Source organism: Triticum aestivum, chromosome 4B (genome assembly GCF_018294505.1).
Source record: "Triticum aestivum cultivar Chinese Spring chromosome 4B, IWGSC CS RefSeq v2.1, whole genome shotgun sequence".
NCBI classification, from domain to species: domain Eukaryota; kingdom Viridiplantae; phylum Streptophyta; class Magnoliopsida; order Poales; family Poaceae; genus Triticum; species Triticum aestivum.
Window position 1 is genome coordinate 638,194,850 of NC_057804.1, and position 10,405 is coordinate 638,205,254.

The window sequence follows — 10,405 nt, forward strand, 5'->3', positions numbered from 1 at the left end:
CAAATGGATGTCAAAACTGCATTCTTTAATGGATTTATTAACAAGAGTTGTATATGATGCAACCAGAAGGTTTTGTCGATCCAAAGGGTGCTAACAAAGTGTGCAAGCTCCAGCGATCCATTTATGGACTGGTGCAAGCCTCTCGGAGTTGGAATATACGTTTTGATAGTGTGATCAAAGCATATGGTTTTATATAGACTTTTGGAGAAGCCTGTATTTACAAGAAAGTGAGTGGGAGCTCTGTAGCATTTCTAATACTATATGTAGACGACATATTGTTTATTGGAAATGATATAGAAATTCTGGATAGCATAAAAGGATACTTGAATAAGAGTTTTTCAAAGAAAGACCTCGGTGAAGCTGCTTACACATTGAGCATCAAGATCTATAGAGATAGATCAAGATGCTTGATAAGATTTTTCAATGAGTACATACCTTGATAAGATTTTGAAGTAGTTCAATATAGAATAGTCAAAGAAGGAGTTCTTGCCTGTGTTGCAAGGTGTGAAGTTGAGTAAGATTCAAAACCCGACAATGGTAGAAAATAAAAAGAGGATGAAAAGTCATTCCCTATGCCTCAGTCGTAGGTTCTATAAAGTATGCTATGCTGTGTACCAGACCTATTGTATACCTTGCTCTGAGTTGGGCAAGGGAGTACAATTTTGATCTAGGAGTAGATCACTGGATAGCGGTCAAGAATATCCTTAGTGAGGACTAAGGAAATATTTCTCGATTATGGAGGTGACAAAAGAGCCCGTCATAAAGAGTTACATCGGTGCAAGCTTTTACAACAATCCAGATGACTCTAAGTCTCAATCTGAATACATATTGAAAGTGGGAGCAATTAGCTAGAGTAGCTCCGTGCAGAGCATTGTAGACATAAAATATTTGCAAAATACATACGGCTCTGAATGTGACAGACCCGTTGACTAAACTTCTCTCACGAGCAAAACATGATCATACCTTAGTACTCTTTGGGTGTTAATCACATAGCGATGTGAACTAGATTATTGACTCTAGTAAATCCTTTGGGTGTTGGTCACATGACAATGTGAACTATGGGTGTTAATAATATACATATGTGAATATTGGTGTTAAATCACATGATGATGTGAACTAGATTATTGACTCTAGTGCAAGTGGGAGACCGAAGGAAATATGCCCTAGAGGCAATAATACAATTATTATATATTTCCTTATATCATGATATATGTTTATTATTCAAGCTAGAATTGTATTAACCGAAAACTTAGTACATGTGTGAATACATAGACAAACATAATGTCACTAGTATGCCTCTACTTGACTAGCTCATTGAATCAAAGATGGTTAAGTTTCCTAGCCATAGACATGAGTTGTCATTTGATTAACGGGATCACATCATTAGAGAATGACATGATTGACTTGACCCATTCCGTTAGCTTAGCACTTGATCGTTTAGTATGTTGCTATTGCTTTCTTTATGACTTATACATGTTTCCATGACTATGATATTATGCAACTCCCGTTTACCGGAGGAACACTTTGTGTGCTACCAAACGTCACAACATAACTGGGTGATTATAAAGGTGCTCTACAGGTGTCTCCGAAGGTACTTGTTGAGTTGGCGTATTTCGAGATTAGGATTTGTCACTCCGATTGTCGGAGAGGTATCTCTGGGCCCTCTCGGTAATGCACATCACTATAAGCCTTGCAAATAATGTGAGTAATGAGTTAGTTATGGGATGATGCATTACAGAACGAGTAAAGAGACTTGCCGATAACGAGATTGAACTAGGTATTGAGATACCGACGATCGAATCTCAGGCAAGTAACATACCGATGACAAAGGGAACAACATATGTTGTTATGCGGTTTGACTGATAAAGATCTTCGTAGAATATGTATGAGCCAATATGAGCATCCAGATTCCACTATTGGTTATTAACCGGAAATGAGTCTCGGTCATGTCTACATAGTTCTCGAACCCATAGGGTCCGCATGCTTAATGTTTTGTGACGATTTATATTATGAGTTTATGTGTTTTGATGTACCGAAGGCAGTTCGGAGTCCCGGGTGAGATCGGGGACATGACGAGGAGTCTCGAAATGGTCGACACGTAAAGATCGATATATTGGATGACTATATTCGGACATCGGAAAGGTTCTGAGTGATTCGGGTATTTATCGGAGTACCGGAGAGTTACGGGAATTCGCCGAGGAGAAGTATTGGGCCTTATTGGGCCCTACGGGAAAGAGAGAGGGGCTGCCTAGCACAGGCCGCATGCCCCCCAAGGCCTAGTCCGAATTAGACTAGGGGGAGGGGCTGCACCCCCTCCTTCCTTCCCTTCTCTCTTCCTCTTCCTTCTCTCCTACTCCTACTAGGAAAGGAGGAGTCCTACTCCCGGTGGGAGTAGGACTCCCCCCTTGGCGCGCCCTCCTCCTTGGCCGGCCGCCTCCCCCTAGCTCCTTTATATACGGGGGAAGGGGGGCACCCCAAGACACACAAGTTGATCTATTGATCTATACCAGCCGTGTGCGGTGCCCCCCTGCACCATATTACACCTCGATCATATCGTAGCGGTGCTTAGGCGAAGCCCTGCATCGGTAGCAACATCATCACCGTCACCACGCCATCGCGCTGACTAAACTCTCCCGTTAAGCTCTGTTGAATCGAAGTTCGCGGGAGATCATCGAGCTGAACGTGTGCTGAACTCAGAGGTGCCGTACGTTCGGTACTTGTATCGGTCGGATCATGAAGACGTACGACTACATCAACCGTGTTGTGCTAACGCTTCCGCTTACGGTCTACGAGGGTACGTGGACGACACTCTTCCCTTTCGTTTCTATGAATCACCATGATCTTGCGTGTGCGTAGGATTTTTTTTGAAATGACTACGTTCTCCAACAAAAACTACGATAGTTGACGCCCATCATGGGGCCACACACGATGGTGTTGAGTTCTTGGAGGGATCTCTCACGGGGATTGAGGAGTTTGCACTTTTCCTGATGAAGAAGAGCTGGTTTGAAAGGGTCTGCAACTCTGCATCAGCTTTAAGTTCTTCAGTCCAGATTTATGATCTATGAGGTTAAACGGTTCAAGAAAAATTAGGGTTGCGATTCGCTTGTTGCCACAGATAGATCCTGTGCGCTGCCACACGACCGAGGTGATCCGCTTGTTCAAAGCCAGATGGATCAATCATGTACGCTAGTACGAAATTCATCATTCTAGCATGAAAGGAAAACCCAACAGAAAAAGGTGCAGCCGCCGCATGATCCTCTGCGTCCACACCGACAGATAAGGACAATCCATCACATCAACTCAACATGGTACTACGAGATGTTTCTAGTACGCAAATGGTCAAAAGGCAAAATACCGTGGATCAGCGAAGTCAAAAAAGAAGAAGAAGGGAAAAGGAAAGTAAAGAAGGAGCCGACGAGGAGGAAGAGGTCAGGCCAACTCCAGCGCACGACCCTAACGGAGTTGGGTTGCGGGTGCGCCTAACGCGCGGCCACACCCCAAATCATGTTTAGGGTGAACGTGATTAAAAAGTGGAAAAACTAAAATGAAATGCCGAAAAAGTAAATAAACACAAATATAAAAACGTAAAACATAAATTAACCATCACAGCCACAAAACGACCTAGTTCCATGGTTCAGATTGCCATAATTAACATAAAAAAATGCCGCCCGCGCGCTCCTGCTGTGCCCGTCGATGCCGTGGCCGTCGCCGTCTTCTCACTGGCCACCGTTGTTGTCGTCGTCACTGACGAGGTCGACGTAGTCCGGCGGCATCTAGAGGTGGGACGGTGATGCGTGGTACATGGGGGTGGGCTGTAAGGCCGGAGGTGCCTGCACCACCTCCTCCCGTGGCGATGCCTCCCTCTCCGGTGACCGTGGTGGCGTGGGGCACCAGTTCACGCCCCCCACGGCGTCGGCCATCTCTGGAGTCATGCACAGCCAGCTGCACTGCTGGCCCACCAGGCCCGAGTGGAACGCAGCCACCGGCTCTTCCTCCATCACATCCTCCGCCTTCACCATCTCCAGCTCGGGGATGCCGACGTCGTCAGCCGCAGAGAGGGCCATCATCTCCTCGAGGCCCTCCCATTGGCGCTCATCATGCGCGTTCATGGAGTCTTCCATGACACGTTGCACTAGCCGGGCCTCCTCCTCCGCTGTCATGCAAGCTGATGGTGGTGGAGACGAAGATGGTGAAGGCACGCATGGGCGTGAGGCTACGCACGTGTGTACGCCCATGCATCTAGGGAGCATGTGCTGCGCGCTCTTGACGTGGCCGTCGCGGCCCTGGCGAGGTGCCGGGGAAGAAAGACGTGTGTCGCACGTCATGCTCGTCCTGGAGCCACGTGTTCCAGAGCACGGAGTTGGGGCGTACCTGGAGTCGTAGTACAGGTCTTCCGGCAGGAGGCGGCGGCGGTGCTCGATCTCCTCGCGACGCGCACGACTGCTCATCAGGACCGGCGGGATCGGGACCTGATCGGTGGAGAGGTGCCAAGGTGCACGTCGCTCCACGGGAGCGGCGTCCTTGTCTCCCAATAACGCCGGCATACATCAGCGCTAATGTATTGCCGATCGCACTCGCCGCCTGCCGTAGGGCCGATGGTGAATGGGGCAGACGTGGGGGTCCGACACGGTGGTGATGCGGGCTCCTCTTTGACGGAGCCACGGAGGCGTCCCGAGGATGAGCCAGCCTCGTGGTCGTGCTTCCCCTTGCGGCCGTGGTTCCAGAAGCCCATGGTTGCGAGGCGGCCGGCCGGCGAGATCGAGGACGGGGAGAGGCTGGGGTTTGGGGCGTGTCTGGTTTCGAGGAGGCAGTAAGGGCTGGACTGGGGAGTGTGGACGACAACCGGTCCATGGCTTCCCCATTTAAGAAAGACGACGGCCGTTTGCCTAGGCGGATGACAGGTGGGGCCGAACGCCCATGTGCATTAATGTCGGGCGGTGGGAGGTAGGTGGCCGCCTGCCATGCGGCCCTGACGCGGACGAGCGAGGCGTCCGTTTGCCGTACACCGTGACCCAAACACGCGCGCATGTTTGCGCTCGAAATGGGTCGGCCCAGACACAAAGCGGACCAGATGGGTCCAGGCCATCATGCGCTGGACCGTCTGGTTTGTTTGTTTTACCCCAAACGGACGGGGCCGGAAGGGATGGGGTCGTGCGCTGGAGTTGGACTCATGGACTCAATTTCTGCAGCTGTGGCCTGTCTCACCCTCATCTCGCCTTGCTGAAACGACGGGCCTCGCTCTGGTCGAATTGACCCGGCTTCCGCCGCCTCCGCCGTGGTGTTGAGCCATGGCCGCCATGCCTTGCTCCGCCTCCTTTGAGTCGCCTCCTCCACCGAGGCCGCATCAAAACCGTCGCCGTCGCTAGCTCCGTCGCCGTGAGCCACCATTGCTGTTGAGCTGCCTTACCCCGATTCTCCTCTGCCTTGCACTACCTACGTAGCAAGCCACTGCCGTGTCTTGCCCCTGCCTCACGCAGCCTTTGTAGAAAGCCACCATCATTCCCGCCTCCGAGGTCGTCCTCGCCTCTGTCATGGCCTCTCGGCGTGTCCTCCACCAGCTGCTACACGTGCTTGCCGGCCATCGGAGGTCCCGGAGCTCCTGGACATTGCCATGGATGCTCCCCTGCAGCGATCCCCATCCCCCGTAGCTGGTGCTACTGCTGGCCATGGGTGTGGTGTGGGACCTGTGGTCGTTTGCCAGGGCATTTGCGGCCTGCCTTCCATGCAGGCAGACCTCCTCATCTTCGGCGGTCCCTCCTCCCCCTTGGGTCACGGTGACTTCTCTCGTGGGGATGCGGTGATGCGTCTGTGGTTGTGCCAAACACAGGGCTCCTCACGGTGGGCATTTGCTGGCGATGCTCTGGTCCCAACAGCCTAGGCCCTTGTCTCTCCGATGTCCTTGGCTGTTGGCGTCTCCGCCAGGCATCCCCGGCCTCGGTGACCATGTATCCACGTCCATTCCAGCACACCTGGCTTGTCGATGTCTCGATGGCTAAGGCCACGGCAGTTCAGATCTGCGTCTCTCCAGTCCTAACTTGTCGGTGTTGTTGGGCGCTGTCGTCCTACCCCCCACGTGGTTCGCTTCGTGGCCTGACCCACCATATACGCCTCAAAGCCTCCTCCTTTTGCCGGATCCAACGCCCGTGGGTTCCGGCCAATGTTGGCTTCCGCATCTCCGATTCCAGACTTGGCAGCTATGGGATTGCTCAGCTTCAGGCCAGGGAGAGATCCCTGCTCGGCTTGCCGGTGCTGGCAGTGACGGTGCCCGCGGGTGTATTTTTCTTCTTGGAGGCGCTGCCAAGGCCTTCAGCTATGCCCCTCTTCGAGCTGGCGTCTCGGCGTCATATTCCTTCTCGAAGGCGTTATCTTGCTTGCTGCGGCGTTGTCCCCGGTGTTGGCTCGGGTGATGTTGAAATTTTTGTTAGTTCGGCGCTACCGGTCGTGGTTCGGGCTTGACGTGTTTAGTTGTGATGTATCTTCTATTCGGATTGAGCATCCATTGTCTCTCTGCTCCAGACACTATGTTCACGCCTGTCTGCGTTCGTGTCATGTGTTGCACCCTCTGTATTCATTCTATTTTTTCTATCAATGAAATGATAGGCAAGCTTTGGTGTATTCACGAAAAAAAGTAATATGGATCTCGGAGGGAGTAAACTTTTATTGCAATGGCAATGTCATGAACAGTATCAGGAGGAGCTAGCTTACATGTACCAGTGAGAGGAGCCTCTACATGACCATCAAGGCCAGTACTACACGCCGTTCTATCCATCTTGCAGCTCCAATTCCCTGAGCTTTGGGGGCGAGAGCTTGAATGAGCTGGGGCAGCCATATCCGGCTCCGTCACCATCAGCCAACTTCCTCTCCTTCACCGTTGCCGAGGCTAGCACCCACAACTTCTCCAGAGGATCCTACGGTGGACTCCAAGTTCAGGGTACGAGGCAGCAGCTGCAAGCGCCCACGAGGCGGGGCAGGGCGATGGCGAGTGCGCAAGAGCATGTCATCGCCGAGCGCAAGCGGCGGGAGAAGCTGCAGCAGCAGTTCGTTTCCCTGGCCACCATTGTCCCATGTGTCAGCAAGGTGCCCCTTTGTTTCTTTTTAGTTCGTTTCGTCATGTTTATATAGAAAAAATATATCTTCATCCACAATACCAAATCAATATTATTAGATGCATAATTAATTACTTTTTGTATTATACAATTTTAATATATTTGATGTTGATATGTTTAAATATAAGTTTGATCAAAGTTATATGAAGCTTGACTTCAAACTTATATGCGGAGTAAAAAGAAACGGTGGGAGCATGTGACAAGACAACTTGGCAATGGTATCTGTGTGAGCATCAATAGTACTCCCTACATTTTTGTATACAAGGCCACAAACCCATATTACAGGTACCAAGGTAGAAATTAATGGCTACTTAAACCAATGTTGCGAACTAGTCTTTTCTCCTTGCTTGACGTGTTCATTAATGTGCATTTATCTCTCCAACGCACAACAGGACAACTCTCTCACTCCTTATTGGTTGATTAATACGGTGCATTCAAATCAATCTTCTCACTCAGTCACAAAAAAATTCAATCTTCTCACTCCTGCATGCATGCATGAGGTATTAATGTCTTTGGTTGCTAGTACGAGGCAAACCTCATCAATCTTACATCGATTTGTGATAGTGGCCTTGTATAGCTCCAAATTGTAATTTTGATAGTGGCCTTGTATACAAAAATGGAGGGAGTACCTGCAGCTTAAATAGCCATTTCTTTTAGGCGGACAAGATCTCTTTGCTTGGGATCACCATCGAGTACGTGAAGTAGCTGGAGGAAAAGGTGAAGGCCCTGGGAGAGCAAGGCCTGCTAAAGTTGCCAGAGTGCACCTTGTTCGAGAGCAAGTGCAGCATATCCGCCGCCGACAAGGATGGCTCAGCAGGACCAAGCGGGAGCGGCTCTGGGTCCGGTCGGGGACGCCGAGTACTCGAGCCTGGTCGACGTCGAGGCCAGCACCCGCGAGAACACAGTGCTCCTAAAAATCTGCTGCAAGGAGAGGAGGGGGGGGTGCTAGTGATGGTGCTCTCTGAGCTCGAGAACTAGGGCCTCTCCAAGTCTCCATCATAACCACCAACGTCCTACCGTTCACGGACTCCTCCCTCAACATCACCATCACCGCAAAGGCAAGTAATCCCTGCCTTCCACCGTTTCTGCTCTGGTGCTCCCCCCTGGGTTGAACGCGAGGGGGAGAAACACAAGGACGGCTGAGATCTGTCAAAAACGATTCGTGAAGAGGGGCACGGTCATCTTTTTATGCCCGAGGAGAGCGCGCGTACAGCCCTGTACAAGCCCGCACCGGCGCGTGTACAGCCCTGTACAAGCCCACACCGGCCCGATTACTTTTGTACACGAGGGTATACATGTATTGTACGTGGATGTATCGTTTTCCCTTGTCACGTGCGGCGGTCGTGGGCGTGGGCGGCGGCAGTCGTGAGCTAGCCACGCGGCCATGCGGCGCACGAAAACTTCCAAAAACGTCACATCCTATAAAGAGGGAGGGGAACCACCACCGGCCGCATCACCCCCACCATTTACCCCCAAATCGGCTCACTCCCTCTCTCCTTGTCGCATCGTCTCCCCCTCGTCTCCATCGCCCCGCCACCGCACCTACTCGCTCAACCCCACCGTCTCCCTCTCTCCGGTGGGTTCTCTTAGGCTTCGATGGCACAAGGTGGTGGCGCCGCCGCCGCAGCGCACGGAGTTGCGGTTGAGGCCGCGAACACCGCGACAGATGTCGTCCAAGAAGTGGCCGCCATCGGCGGTGCGGGAGATGCTGCACCCGCAGCCGCTGGATCAGTCGCTGCGGCGGCGAATCTGGTGGAGCAGGGGGTGGTGGGCTCGGACTCCGTCGTGTCGGACCTGGTGGTGACGCCGTATCGCGGGCACTGGATGCAGGTGCAGAGGCGAGCGACAAGAAGGTGGTGGATGTGGTAATCCTTCTCGTTCCCCTCCTCTCTTAGTTGTAGTTGTTAAGCAGAAGATTTAGTAGATAGGTTTTTTTATTGTAGATTTGTGATTGAATGCGGCACCCCCTTCTGCTTGTTAGGTTTTTTTGATTGAATGGGGAACCCCATTAGAGAGTTAGGGTTTTTTGTAGTTGATTCGTGGTTGAATGCTAGAGAGATCATAATGAAAGTTATGTTTTTATATTAGAATCTGGATTGCCTCATGTGCTCAGATTTTGTTCTGTGTTGTATATGTTGTTAGATTTGTTTTGCATATTCCCTCAGTGGGCCACGCCAGGGCCTGAGCCGCCACCCAGTGTATCTATTAAAGTTGATATTGTACAAATGAGGTTAAAATCCCACTTTGTTCATTTGAAGTCTATCAATTAATTGCTGAATGAACACAGTATGTTTAACTAGTGCACAATTTCAAAATAGTTAGGAGCTTCACTTCATTATCTATAAACTCAAATTGTAGGTAGGTTTATTTTTGATCTGTAGGATTCCTGTACTTATAAAGTGAACCATAAGTAGGTTTGCTAGACATGCAACTATGCCAGATGACCAACTCATATTAAATTGTTGTTGTATAACTCCATGCATGAATGTCATATGAATCATCCAGTAGATGTAGTAGTTAGGGTTTTTTAGTTAGATGTTTAGTTAGGGTTTTCTTGTATTGGATTCATTTATAGCCAGTTATATGTATGATCTATGATTGAATCATCCAGTAGATGTAGTAGTTATGGTTTTATTAATTAGTTGATTAGTTAAGGTTTATTTGTATTATTCATTTATAGACAGTTATATAGATTCTGTGATTGAATGAAGTAGTAGATGTACTAATTAGTGTTTCTTAATTAGATGTTTAGTTAGGTTTCTTTTGTATTGGATTCATTTATAGGAAGAGATAAATGTAATTAAATGGTGTGACTGAATGATGCAGTAGAAGTAAGAGTTATGATATTTTAATTAGATGTATGAGCTAGTGTTATTTGTAGTGGATTCATTTATATCCAATGATATATGTAAGTAAATTTTGTGATTCAATGTTCTAGTGGATCTAGGAGTTAGTGTTATTTAATTAGATGGTGGAGTTAGGGTGTTTAATTAGATGTAGGAGTTAGGCTTCACCATTTCACTTATTCTGACATATGAGTGATCATTGAGAACTGCTCTAAACTATATACTTATTAATATTTACAATTGAAATGAAAACCTAACATGTTTGTGAAGTTATATATAAAGGTCCTATTTGCATTGTCTGTCAAAAACTGCTATCTCATTGATTAATAAGAGAGGAATGATATTCATTTGTACCTTCATATGCATGTTCATATGAATGAACTTGTATGTTCATAACCCAATTGTTTAGTATCTATATAGCTTGATATATAGTCTATGAATTAGTTGTTGAAA

The 10,405-nt window shown here is 48.9% G+C and overlaps 1 pseudogene; it reads left to right on the forward strand.

Moving 5' to 3' along the window:
* Nucleotides 1-4,595: 4,595 nt before the first annotated feature.
* LOC123090315 (transcription factor bHLH18-like) lies at nucleotides 4,596-8,218 on the forward strand (annotated as a pseudogene).
* Nucleotides 8,219-10,405: the final 2,187 nt, after the last annotated feature.